Genomic DNA, 14,339 nt, shown 5'->3' on the forward strand with positions numbered 1-14,339 from the left:
CCGCGCGGGTATTTCTCCGGGCGCTTCGCTTCCCTCCCGCATTCCAAACACGTACGGGTAAGGGTTAGTGAGTTGTGGGCGTGCTATGTTGGCACCAGAAATATGGCACCACTTGTGGGCTGCCCCCAGCACGTTCTCTGATTGTGCTGGTCGTTGACACACACACGATACATTTCATTGTCTATTTGTGACAAATAAAACTAATCTTCAATCTTAATCAAAACTGGACTGATGACAAGAGCAATAAACAGCGGGACAAAGACAGGGGCTCGACATAAAAGCTGCCAGGGTGAAACATTTGATGCTTTTCTTTAAGCCAGTGGGAACATTCAAGCAGAGAGAGCAATTTCCAGAAAGCTGCCCGAGAAACTGGAAGGGTTAACAATTCAGCAGTTTCCTCAATCTCAGTGTGTGGCACAAGCGTCACAGAGAAAACACAAACGCATCGGAAGTAATGTCTTTGCTAAGGCAAGCACATATTCTAGCCAGAAAAGTAAAAGCATTGATTGCACTTTTTGAAATAAAAGTGGCCCAGCCAGGAAAGCAGGGAACCCTGTTACAGCTCAGAGAACTGTTGCTGAGAAGCAGTTCAAAGCTCAAAGTGAATTTATTATCCAAGTACATAATCTGTCACAATTAATACTCAGAGATTCATTTTCTTGCAGGCATTCGCAGTAGAACAAAGAAATACGATAGAATCAATGAAAAAGTGCACACAAAGACTGACAAAGCTACCAATCTGCAAAGGAAGACAAACTCTGCAAACAATAAATAAATAAGAAATTAAATATTGCTGGAAACAAGAGTCTGTAGGTTGTGGAATTAGTTCAGAGCGGAGCTGAGGCAAGGGAAGTTATCCATGCTGGTTCAGGAGCCTGATGGTTGAAGGGTATTACCTGTTCCTGAAACGGGTGGTGTGGGACCTAAGGCTCCTGTATATCCCACCAGACGGCAATAGCGAGAAGAGAGCATGGCCTGGATGGTAGGACCCTCACCCTGCGATAGTTGGACCTTCCCAGTATCTTACTCCAGCAAATGGCTGTCAGTGCTTTGGAGACGGTAGAGAACTAGGGAGCATTGGCGGTTTTGGTTCCCAAAGGAAGCAAGCGCACACAGCAGTTGAATTTACCTCCCTAACAATGCTGACCTCATTGCAGCCGCCCGATTTCAATCACACCTTGAAGACAATCACAGGTACTGTTACTGATCACGGGGTTGTTCGGCTTTCAAAGCAGCTCCCTTCTCACCAGTGAAAGGAGCACACCACGCCTTTTCAGCTTTTGCACAGGGCTCGTCACAAGGCAGCAGCAAGGAGCACTCAGCTAAGGCTTACCTGCCATCCCCACCTAGTTTCCTGGAGCCACGAATCCCTCTGCTCTTCCTCCATCCGTCCACAGGCTGCGGCAGAAGTGGCTTCCGGCATTCACGGGATAGCGACTTTCAAGCCCTTTCATTGCTGGCCTGCTATTCCGGCTCCGTGCATGTGGAGGTGACTGCAGTGTGATGTGTTCAGGTCTGGAACCACCCTCCACCCGAAACAGGAACCGACTTGCTTGCCCTAAACTAGGTTATTTTAAATGCTAATCACTCTGCTCCCGTTCCAACTGTTAACCAGAGAGCTGGGTTTATCAGCCTGCTATCAAACCTTCATAAATCCCTATGTCAACCTACTGTCATTAAACACTGTTTGTACTTGTGGCTCCTTGCTTGACCTACAGTAGCATCAGTAATCAATTAGCCTGAGGGTAACGGAGCGATCGAGGAAGGCTAGTCCTTTCATCATGGTGCAATGGTTAATACTCACTGGAGTTTAGGGGAATGAGAGGAAGATCTCATCGAAACCTATCGTATATTGCGCGGTCTAAATAGAGTGGGCGTGCAGAGAGGATGTTTCCTAAAGTGGGAGAGTCTAGGACCAGATGGCATAGCCACTGTTCCCTCTAATCTGTGAGGAACAGTGTGCGCAAAAATCTTGTGCTGTGCAATTTTTTGCCCAGTGACAGCAACATGTGCTCACTGAACAATTTCTTCAATAAAAACAGTATAAATAAACCAGTTCTAAAATCTGCAGACAAATCATCGCAAACTCCACGTTGTCAACACCGTCTGCATCAGAAACGGGAAAAGGAAATGTGATTGCGTGCAATCATGAAATATACTTAACATGCCAACGAGGGAGAGGGTGACAACCTTTACTGTGCAGTTTAAATTCCTTTATGCGCACACCTTAGAGAGCGCTTTTAATAAAAGGTTGTTCCTTTAGAACAGAAATGAGGAAGTATTTCCTTCACCAGACGGTGGTGAATCTGTGGAATTCATTATCACAGAGATGGCTGTGCAGGTCAAATCACTGCGTATATTTAAAGTGAAGGTTCTTGATTAGCAAGGGTGGCAAAGGTTATGGGGAGAAGGTAGGAGAATGGGGTTGAGAGGGAAAATCAGCCATGATGGAATGGTGCAGCAGACTCGATGGGCTGAATGGCCTATTTCTGCTCCAATATATTACTGCTTTTCAGCTCCAGTGTCGCCGGTTCGATCCTGAACCTGTGTGGGTGTGTGAGAACCTTTCGTGTTACCTCCATGACCATTACATCCTTTGGGTTCTCCAGTTTCAACCCAAAGATATACTGGGAGGTTAATTAGCCCTTAGTGGGAGCAGTTGGCAAAAGTATAAAAGGGGAGTTGGCATTGGTGTATTATTGTCATATATACCAAGATATGTGCAGCCACTTCCTGCTACACTGCTTCAAGAGACGGGCTAAACCAGATCAGGGGTGCCAGTGGGTCTCATACCTTGGTAAACCAGCAACCCACGGACTGAGCAGGTGAGATCTACCATGAGATCCAACAGCCAGGAAGGAAATTCTGCAGCGCTCTGCGGAGAGCAAAGGGCATGACAAGACACAGAAGTAGCCTCGGACATCCACTGCAACCGAGGAAGACTCCAGTTTGTGATGACTGCTCATACCACTGGTGTCCAGGGGCTTCCAAGGTCGAGAGAGCAGAACTGACCCAGTGCAATGACTTGTCCACTTTAAAAACTCTCCCACGTAGAATCCTCTGTCATTGTTGGACACGACGAACAACTGGTCACCAAAATACTGTGAAAGGCTTGACTTGCATTCTGTTTACACAGATCGAATAACTACACAGTGGATTGAATTACAAAAAGGTAAAACAATAACAATGCAGAATAAATCTGCCAAAGTGCAGGTGAACGGTAAAGTGCAAGATGTTAATGAGGTAGATTATGAGGCCAAGAGTCCATCTTATCAGACAAGAGATGCTTTGAAGAGTCTGATAATGGTGGGGTAGAAGCTGTCCTTGAGCCTAGTGGTATGAGCTCTCAGGCCTTTTTTTCTGCCTGATGGAAGAAAGGCGAAGAACGATGTCCGAGGTGGCTGGACCTTTGATTACACTGTTTGCTTTACTGAGGAAGTGAGAAGTATATTTAGAAGTATTGTATGGAGCCCGCAGAACGTCACTGTGGTTCACCAGCACCATCTTGAGCAGATTTCAGGGCATTTAGTGCAAAGGTTCAACATGACACCTAAAAGTTTGACAAACATCTATAGATGCATGGTGGGAGAGTATATTGACTGGCTGCATCACAGCCTGCTATAGAAGCACCAATGCCCTTGAATGGAAAATCCTACAAGGAGTAGTGGATATGTCCCAGTCCAATATGGGTAAAGCCTCAACATGGAGCATTGTTGCAGGAAAACAGCATCCATCATCAGGGCCTCCCCACCACCCAGAACAGGCTCTTTTCTCACTGCTACTGTCAGGAAGGAGATACAGGAGCCTCAGGACTCACACCACCAGGCTCAGGAACGGTTATTACCCCTCAACCATCAGGCTGTTGAACCAAAAGGGATAACTTCTCTTGCCCCATCACTGAATTGTTCCCACAATCTATGAACGCACTTTCAAGGTCTCTTCATCTCATGTTCTTGATATTTTTTGCTTATTTATTATTATTATTTCTTCTCTCTTTTTCCATCTGCACCGTTTGTTGACTTTTGCCCAGTGGTTGAACGCCCAGTTGGTGCGGTCTTTCATTGATCCGATTAGGGTTATTATTGTATTATGGATTTATTGAGTATGCCCACAAGAAAATTAATCTCAGGGTTGTATGGTGACCTATATGTACTTTGATAATAAATTTACTTTGAACTTCAAAGTATAGACAAGAGGCCATAGAGGGGAGTTGACGGACGTGTGAGAGAGAACAAGGTGCAGACATACAGAGAAATAAGTAGAGAGGAAATGGGAATGATGGGATTGCACTGCTAAGGACTGGTATGGACCTGATGGGCTGAAGGGTCTCTTATCAAAAAGAAAGTAAATAATATCTATTTTGTGTTAACCAAGAGCTATTACAAATGGTGTTTGGGATCAAGGGGCTTTTGGCTCATTGGAAATGACCAAAGTTCGAAGTTCAAAGTGCATTTATTATCAAAGTATGTATACACTATACAATCTTGAGATTCATCTCCTTACAGGCAGCCACGAAACAGAGAAACCCAATAGATCCCATTAAAAAAAGGCCGCCAAACACCCAATGTGCAGAGAAAAAAATACAAATTGTGCAAACAATAAAGATAAGCAAATAACATTCAGAACTGAAGCTCGTGAAAGTGAGTCCACAGCCTCCAAGCCAGTCACAGGTGATTCAGGAGCCCGTTAGTTGCAGTTCACAGCCTCAGTTCAGCGCAGAGACAAGACAACCTTGTGGAGGAGAGGCCTGAACTGGTCCGTCCATCTCCTCCAGCCTCAACACCCTGACCTTTTCAATACAGCCTGGTGCTTAAATCTGCTGAACCTCGATCCTTCCTCGGTCTCGAACCAGGGCCCTTCTGCTTCAATACACTCTCAAGCACTGCCTCCCCCCACCTAGATTTGAACCAGCACTTAAATTGGTCAAAAATTGGGTCTTTCCTTGCTCTCCAGCCCAGTACGGTCATCTTGATTCTGCCACGCTGCATCAAATTGCCTCGAAGTCTGATCCAGCAATGGCCAAACACAACTGGTTTATGACTGTCACATGTACCAAGGTAACAGTGAAAAGATTTGCTTGTGTGTCATCCAGACAGATAATTCCAAACATACGTAAGTACTTTGCGGGAGCCCATAAGGGAAAAAATATCAGAGTGCAGAATATAGAGACACTGTCCGAGAGAAAGCGCAGGTAGACAAATCAATGCAAGGGCCCTGAAGTAGACTGAGAGATTAGAGGTTCATCTCTATTATAGAAGCCGTCCTCTCAGGAAACCCAGGCTGTCCCCGAGCCTGCCGGTAAGTGTTCCCAGGCGTTTGTACCTTCTACTCTACGGCGGTGGGTTCTCGCTCTCGCAACTGACCGAGTGGCTTGGAAGACGTGCGCCTTGAGGGCGCGGCCCTGTGGCCAACCCGATTCCTTGCCAATGTCGCCAAGTGAAGTGTCGGGTGAGATTGAACCATCGAGACAGCGGGCACGGCTGTTGGAGGCCTCTACACTCTCTCTCCCTCGATAGCAAGCGAGAGCCTGCTGGTTCTCGAGACGGGGAACTCGAATAAGCAACGCTCCAGATCGTAACATCGAAACTGGCCTCTTAGTGATAGAGAGCCTGTTTGTGATGTCAAAGTGTTAGCATGGACAGTAGTTTTGGACGGACTCTAGATTGTGGTCTCTGGGGGCTTTGCTATTGCTTGCATGGTGGTGGTGGGGGGGGGTGATGCTTTTGCTGGAGAAAGTGGGTGGGTTAATCCTTTTGCGGCTACTTTTGTGTGGGGCAGGGGAGGGAGCTTTGGGGTTTTAACATTTTTCTGTCATTCATTCTTTGGGCTTTTTTCTCTCTGTTTTGAGGATGTCTGTGAAGAGTAAGAATTTCAGGCTGTATACTGTATACATTCTCTGATATTAAATGGAACCATTGAAGGGGGGGAGAAGAGAGAATGACTGGGGTGGGTGTGGACCTTGACTTTTTTAAAACCAAAATAAACTTTATTCATAATTTTAAGAACTATTTACAAGAATAAACTGTGCAATCCCTTGTCATTTTTACATTCGTGGACAACGATCAACATTTTTGTTCTATTGCATATCCTAAAACCAAAAGCACTCCAGAGGGCCCTCATGTGGTACACTTGGCCCTTGATTGTTTTCCCGAGGCAGTGGGAAGCGGAGACAGGTCAGTGCAGGGGAGGCTGTCTTCTGCTGGATCTAAACCACATTTAGGCTTACACCATGGTGTGAACCGCTGAAGTCGAGAATCTGATCTGCCCTGTGATGTTGCTGCTGTCTTTATACTCCCCTCGTCACAGCATTTTGTTACATTCCACGGACCCACCACCAGTCCATGGCATGGTGAAGCTTCACAATACTACTTCCTGATCTCTCATCTGTTTAAACTCACAAAATAAACACCACAATAAATTAGCTGTACAAGTGGTTAAGAAGGCACATGTGCCATTGGGGGTGACTGAGTTCAAGAGCCACGAGGTAACACTGCAGCTCTCTAAAAGTCTGCTTAGACCACACTCAGGAGTATTGTGTTCAGTTCTGGTTGCTTCATTATGGGAAGGACATGGAAGATTTAGGGAGGGTGCAGAGGAGATTTACCAGGATGCTGCCCGGATTAAAGAACATTGTCTTATGAGGACAGGTGGAGTGAGCTACGGCTTCTTTCTTTGGAGTGAAGGAGGGTGAGGGGCGACTTGATGGAGGTGTATCAGACGATAAGAGGCACAAATAGAATGGACAACCAGAGACTTTTTCCTCATGCAGAAATAGTTAATATGAGGGGGTATACTTTTAAGGTAATTGGAGGAAGGTATGAGGGGGATATCAGAGGTAGATTTTTTTTTAGACAAAGTGGTGAGTGCATGAAATACACTGCCAAGAGTAGTGGTTTATAAGAACATAAGAAATAAGGAGCAGGAGTAGGCCACACGACCCATCGAGCCTGCTCCACCATTCAATAAGATCATGTCCCTTAATTCCCCTAATCTATCCAACCTTGTCTTAAATATATTTACTGAGGTAGCCTCCACTGCTTCAGATTCCACAGAGTCACCACTCTTTGGGAAAAGCAGTTCCTCTTCATCTCCGTCCTAATTCTACTCCTCTGAATCTTGAGGCTATGTCCCCGAGTTCTGGTCTCACCTACCAGTGGAAACAACTTTCCTGCTTCTATCTTCATCTATTCCTGTCATAATTTTATATGTTTCTGTAAGATCTCGTCTCATTCTTCAAAATTCCAGCAAGTACAGTCCCAGCTGACTCAATCTCTCCTCATAGTCTAACCTCCTCATCTCTGGAATTAACCTGGTGAACCTCCCCTGCACTGCCTCTGAAGCCAGTATATCCTTCCTCAAGTACGAAGACTCGAACTGCACGCAGTAGTCCAGGTGTGGCCTCACCAGTACCCTGTACAGTTGCAGCATAACCTCCCTGCTCTTAAATTCAATCCCTCTGGCAATGAAGGCCAACACTCCATTTGCCTTCCTGATAGCCTGCTGCACCTGCAAACCCACCTTTTGTGATTCATGCACAAGCACTCCCAAGTCCCATTGCACAGTAGCAAGCTGCAATTTTTTTTTTACCATTTAAATAATAATCTGCTCATCCATTTTCCCTTCCAAAGTGCATAAACTTGCATTTACCAACATTGTACCCATCTGCCATACCCTAGCCCACTCACTTAACCTATCTACATCTCTCTGCAGACTCTCCGTATCTTCTGCACAATTTGCTTTTCCATTCAATTAGGTACATTTAAGAACCTCTTAGGTAGGTACATGGATGAAAGAAAAATACAAGACTATTTTGAAGGGAAGGGTTAGATTAATCTTGGAGAAGATTTAAATGTCAGCACACATTGTTGGCCAAAGGCCTGTACTGTTTTGCAATGTTCTACATTCTGTGAAATCCTAGTGTTAATGTAACCTTAGTTGAAGAGCTTGATGCAGAAATTGGGTTTCATTGGACAATATAAACTAGTGTAAGCAGTTGTGATTGGATGTATTCAGGGAGATTTATCATGTGACCTCCCAGGCAAATTATTTCACCCTCAATATCACCCCACACCCTTCCCACTACCATCAATGCATGACCTCATCCCCCTTGCCTTCCCTACTAACCAATGTCCCCTCTAATTTTTTTTTAAAACAGCTGCACAGACCAGCCAATGATCTGAGCAGGAAATTTTGACAAGGCCTGAAAACTGCATGGCACTTTCAAAGTTTTTTTAAAATAATATTTGTACTATGAATATTTAGAATCAAAATTGAAAAATCATACACATTTGATTTTATTAATTGAAGGGTATAATGAAATGCAGTATAACAAAGAAAATCTTTCATGTTTCGTAAACTTTTTCTTGCTGTGTCCAATTCTAGCTACGCGGCAACAAAGGCCACGTGCGCGGGAGCATTTTGGTTACCGTGTGGCTGTGCACCCGCACAGCTTAGAGGGAACAGTGCTACTACTTGAAAAACTAAAGGTCTCCCAGATAGCTAACACTTCTTGTTTTCTCCCCCATCTCTCATTATTTTTAAAAAAAAATCTGTTATAATCCAGCCAAGTGTGAGGTGTTGCACTTTGGGAGAACGAGAGGGAGATGACACAGTTAATGGCAGGACCCTGCACAGTGTCGATGTACAGAGGGAACTTGTGGACTTGAAAGTGGCTGTACAGGTTGATACAATGGTAATTGAGGTAGACGATGCACTTGCCTTTTTAATTGAGGACGTTATGCCACAACTTTACAAAACATTGGCTAGGCTGCATCTAGAGTATTTTATTTAGTTCCGGTCGTTCCAGTATAGGACGAAAGTAAGATGAGCTTTATTTGTCACAAGTATCTTGAGACATACAGCAAAAAGACATTATTTGCATTAATGACCAACACAGTCCGAGGATGTGCTGGGGGCAGCCTGCAAGTGTCACGACGGCAGGCCCACAGCTTACTAACCCTAACCCTACGCTTTTGGAGTGTGGGAGGAAACCCACACAGTCACAAGGATAACGCACAAACTCCTCACAGACAGTGGTAGCAATTGAACCCTGATCCTGAGCACTGGCACTGTGAAGCCTTCAGCTGTCTGCTGCGCTAAGGTGCGGCCCTGGTTGAGTAGAACTGGAGATCAATGGCTTAGGGTTTCAAGTTGAATCCTACCTCAAGATAGCATTGCTCTGCTCCAGTAATCACGAGATTGTCAAAGACTATTCGGATTGCGCCTCTAGGTCTAAATCCCAGAGCTCCCTCCCCAACAGCACTGTGGGAGCAAATAAACTCCATGTGAGTGTATATATCAGTGGTCTTCTGCTGATGCACTTCAAGTTTCAATGTGTCGTACATTTAGAGATGCTCTTCTGCACACCACTGTTGTAATGCGTGGTTATTTCAGTTACTGTCACCTTCCTGTCAGCTTGAACCAGACTGGCCATTCTCCTCTGACCTCTCTCATTCACAAAGCACTTTTACCCACAGAACTGCCACTCACTGGACCCCTCGGTTAATGGTAGAGGCGGTCCATGGCATAAAAAGGGCTGGGAATCCCTGCTCTAAGAGGCCGTTGTGCACGAAAATCCCAGGAGATCACCAGTTTCTGAGATATTCAAGCCACCCTGTCTGGCACCAACAATCATTCCACGGTCAAAGTAACTTAGATCACATTTCTTACCCATTCTGCTGTTTGGTCTGAACAACAACTGAACCTCTTGACCATGTCTGTGTGCTTGTCATAGTCATAGTCATACTTTATTGATCCCGGGGGAAATTGGTTTTTGTTACAGTTGCACCATAAATAATTAAATAGTAATAAAACCATAAATAGTTAAATAGTAATATGTAAATTACGCCAGGAAATAAGTCCAGGACCAGCCTATTGGCTCAGGGTGTCTGACCCTGCCTCATGCCTCATGATTGGCTGATTAGATATTTGCAGTAACGAGTACGTGTGAGTACCTAATAAAGTGGCCACTGAGTGTAGCTGGCTCACCGTGACTTTTCCAAGGTTGAGCAATAAACACTGAACTTGACAGTGAAGGCTGCGGCACAAGAAATGAATAAATAACATTTGATATATTCAAGGCCACTTTGTATTTGGTCACTTTCACAAACCATCAACTTGTCTGATTTAGTTACTTTGCCTTTAATCTCATTTGCAGTTTGTGACTTACAAGGCTCCAATCTAAAGTCTACATCTTGTTTTAATCTCTCCCAACATTCTTGTCTCTGCTTTGTTCTGTTCTATGGAAACAATAACTTCTATTTACACCTAGTAACAGACATATGGTTTAGTAAATTCTGGACATGCAAAGTTGGCACTGAAAACACAAAGACCCTTGTGGGCTGCCCCAGCACATCCTCAGACTGTGTTGGTTGCTGACACAAACTATTAATTTCATTGTTATGTTTTGATGTTTCAAATGTATATGTGACAAATTAGGCTAATCTTTAAAGCCTTTACCAATTTACCGGTTTAGACTCAGCAGACTAGCTTCCCTGGACTGCAGGGTTGTGAGTTGTCTCCTGTCTATCCTCAAAGCATCATCTTCAGGCACTTGTGGGGGTGAGAAGTTTGGCTTCAAGCTTTGCCTAGGAAGAACGAATGCGGCTTCATCCGAACAAGGTCAGAGTAAGATAGGCACATCATTCTGCGATCTTATTGTTAGCACCAAGTACTGTTCCCTCTAAACTGCGCGGGTGCGTGGCCACACAATTGCTGCAATGCCCCCGCGCACGTAGCCTTTGTTGCCATGCAGTTAGAAAAAGTTTATGAAACATGAAATCTTTCATTGTTTCTGCTTCCCAAGTATAGCCAGGTCATTAAACATGTGAAACCCACGATGAAGGCTATTAACATCTGGCTGGAGGGGGCTGACTCTGCTCTTCAGCACCAATTCCAGCACACAGACTGGAGCCCGTTTGCTGCCCATGCCACCACAGACTCTCAGATCAACATTGACTTATATACCAACTCTGTCCTTGAGCACATCAACAAGTGTGTAGATAGAGTGACATCACAAAAAGAAATAAAGTTTTCCCCAATCAGAAACCATGGATGAACAGAGAAGTTCGCCTCCTGCTCAAAGCCAGAGATTCAGCCTTCAGGTCTGGAGACCGGGAGGCTGACAGCTCAGCCAGGGCCAACCTGAGGAGGGGAATCTCTCAGGCTAAACACATATACAAACAGAGGATCGAGGAGCAATTCAACTTCTCGGGCCCCCGGCCCATGTGGCATGGCATACAGATTATTAGACTTCAAACCACCTGGTACTGTGCCCCCTTCCAGCTCTGCTTCCCTCCCTGATGAGCTCAATTACTCCTACGCTCGCATTGACTGAGAGAACAAGGAGGTCACCCTCAAAGCGGATCTCCCACCGGGTGAACTGCCTCTCACACTTTCCACCTCCGATGTTTACGCCACCCTGAGCAGGGTGAATGTACGGAAGGCAGCTGGTCCAGATGGAATACCTGGTCATGTGCTCAGAGTCTGTGCAGGGCAGTTGGCCAGGGTCTTCACGGACATTTTTAATCTGTCCCTGGCCCAGGCAGTTGCCCCCACAAGCTTCAAGATTACCACCATCGTGCCAGTGCTGAAGCATTCCACTGCCACGGGCCTGAATGACTTCAGTCCAGTTGCACTCACCCCCATCATTGCAAAGTGCTTTGAGAGACTGGTTCTATCACATCTGAAATCCTGTCTGCCCAGTACCCTGGACCCCCATCAATTTGCCTATCGCACCAACAGGTCAACAGAGGATGCCATCTCCAAGGCGCTTCACTCTGCCCTGACCCACCTGGACAGCCCCAACTCTTACGTCAGAATGCTGTTCATTGACTTTAGTTCGGCATTCAATACTGTGATCCCCTCTATGCTGATCGCCAAACTTCGCCAGCTTGGTATCAGCTCATCCCTCTGCAAATGGACCTTGGACTTTCTGACTAACAGACACGAATTAGTTAAGTTAGACAACCTCTCCTCCTCCACTCTCACCCTGAACACCGGCGTGCCTCAAGGCTGTGTGCCGAGCCCTTTTCTGTATTCCATTTTCACCTATGACTGCATTCCTGTACATGGTTCTAACTCCATAATCAAGTTCACAGACGACACCATGGTGGTTGGTCTGATCAGAGGGGATGACGAGACGGCCTACAGGGATGAGGTCCAGCACCTGGCCGCATGGTGTGCTGACAACAATCTGGCCCTAACACCCAGAAGACCAAGGAGATTATTGTGGACTTCTGGCATGCTAGGAGCCACACTCACGTGCCCATCTACATCAACGGAGCTGTAGTGGAGCCTGTATCAAGCTTCAAATTCCTTGGTGTCCACATTTCTGAGGATCTCACCTGGTCCCTGAACTCCTCCACCCTGATCAAAAAGGTGCAACAGTGCCTTTATTTCCTGCACAGCATCAAGAAAGCCCACCTCTGGATACTGACGGATTTTTACCGCTGTACCATTGAGAGCATACTCACCAACTGCATCTCAGTGTGGTATGGCAATTGTCCCGTATTGGGCCGCAAAGCACTCCAGTGTGTGGTGAAAACTGCCCAGTGGATTATTGGCACCCAATTGCCCACCATTGAGAACATCTACCATAAACGCTGCCTGGGCAGGGCGAAAAGCATTATCAAGGATGCATCTCACCCTAACCATGGACTTTTTACTCTCCTCCCATCCGGTAGGCGCTACAGGAGCCTCCGCTCCCGCACCAGCAGGCACAGGAAGAGCTTCTTCCCTGAGGCTGTGACCCTGCTGAACCTCACACCACAGCGCTAAGCAGTATTGCACCCATATTGTACTGTCTCAGTACTTTTATATTTGTGTGCTGTAGCACTTACTTTTTATTCGCAGTTATTTTGTAAATAACACGATTCTTTGCATTTCTGGTTAGATGCTAACTGCATTTCATTGGCTTTGTATCTGTACTCGGCACAATGACAATAAGGTCGAATCTATCTATTTTCACTATACCTTTCAATTAATAAATAAAATCAAAAGTATGTGATTTTAAAATTTTCATTCTAAATATTCATAGTATGCATATCCCAAAAAAAACATTTAAAGTGCTGCACAGTTTTCAGACCATGTAAAAATTTCCTGCTCAGAGCAGTAGTTGGTCTGTGCAGCTGTAAAACAAAATAGAGGAAACATTGGTACCGAGGATTTCCATGTTTGGGGGTCTTGCCAGGATAGATGCAGCCAAGTAGGCCGTGAGAAGCTTAGAAACAAACTTGTAACTTGATTTATGAAAAACCCACAGAAAGCACTCTTTATTTAATGTAAAAGCAACTGTGGGAGATGGTGCACCCTTCTCCAAAGACAAGAAATCTTAAACACAAGAGATACTGCAGATGATTGAAATCTGGAGCAACAAACAGAAAATGCAGGAGGAACTCTGCAGAGATGGCAGCATCAAAGGAAATGAATAAATAGTCCATGTTTTGGGCCGAGACCCTTCTCCAGGATTGGAAAGGAAGGGGGAGGATGCCAGAATTAGAAGGTGGGGAGAGGGGGAAGATGTACAAGCTGGCAGGTGATAGATGAGGCCAGATGAGAGGGAAGGTAGGTGGGTGGGAGAGGGCTGGTGAAGCGAGAAGCTGGGAGGCGATAGACGTAAAAAGTAAGAGAGTTGAAGATGAAGGAATCTGATAGGAGACAAGAGAATCTGCAGATGCTGGAAATCCAGAACTGAAGAAGAAATCTTTCTGTCCCAGTGCAAGTTCTTCAGTCTGATCCAACTTTTGCAGACATTTTTCTTTTGGGGATCATTTTGCTGACTGATCCCAAAAAGCAGTCCCAGCCACTGTTATAAGACCGTAAGACATAGGAACAGAATTAGGCCATTTGGCCCATCGAGCCTGTACCACCATTTCATCATGGCTGATCCATTTTCCCTCTCAGCCCCAATCTCCTGCCTTCTCCCTGTACCCCTTCATGCCCTGACTAATCAAGAATCTATCAACCTCTGCATTAAATATACCCAGTGAATTGGCCTCCACCGTCACCTGTGGCAATGAATTCCACAGATTCAGCACTCTCTGGCATATCTGCCAAAAGATGTGTTATTTTCTTTGAATCGTAAGGAAGTTCAATGCAACACTGAACACTGTAAAAAACGTTTGGAGACGCACTATTGAAAGTATCCTGACTGGTTGCATCATGGTTCAATTAAATGGCAGGAATGCGTACCACATACAACCTGAAATCCTTATTTTTCACAGACATCCACGAAACAGAGAGAAAAAGGAACAAAGAATGAGTGACAGAAACCCAAAGCCCCCTCCCTCCTCCCACGCACAAGCATCAACACCCCCCTCCCACTAGTTCCAGCAGAAAAC

General features: G+C 45.4%; 1 protein-coding gene across 5 annotated transcripts in view; it reads right to left on the reverse strand.

The window, feature by feature from the left end:
* Positions 1-14,339, reverse strand: part of LOC134355407 (prickle-like protein 1) — a 149,986-nt gene that overhangs the window by 30,843 nt on the left and 104,804 nt on the right. Inside the window, exon 1 of one of the 5 annotated variants that reach the window (XM_063065237.1) lies at positions 9,162-9,212. The exons of the other annotated variants lie outside the window; for them this stretch is intronic. The gene's annotated coding sequence lies outside the window, so the exon portion shown is untranslated. Of the gene's footprint in view, positions 1-9,161; positions 9,213-14,339 lie in introns of those variants that run through there. 5 annotated transcript variants of the gene reach the window in all.

The sequence above is a fragment of the Mobula hypostoma genome, chromosome 13 (genome assembly GCF_963921235.1).
Source record: "Mobula hypostoma chromosome 13, sMobHyp1.1, whole genome shotgun sequence".
Lineage (NCBI taxonomy): Eukaryota > Metazoa > Chordata > Chondrichthyes > Myliobatiformes > Myliobatidae > Mobula > Mobula hypostoma.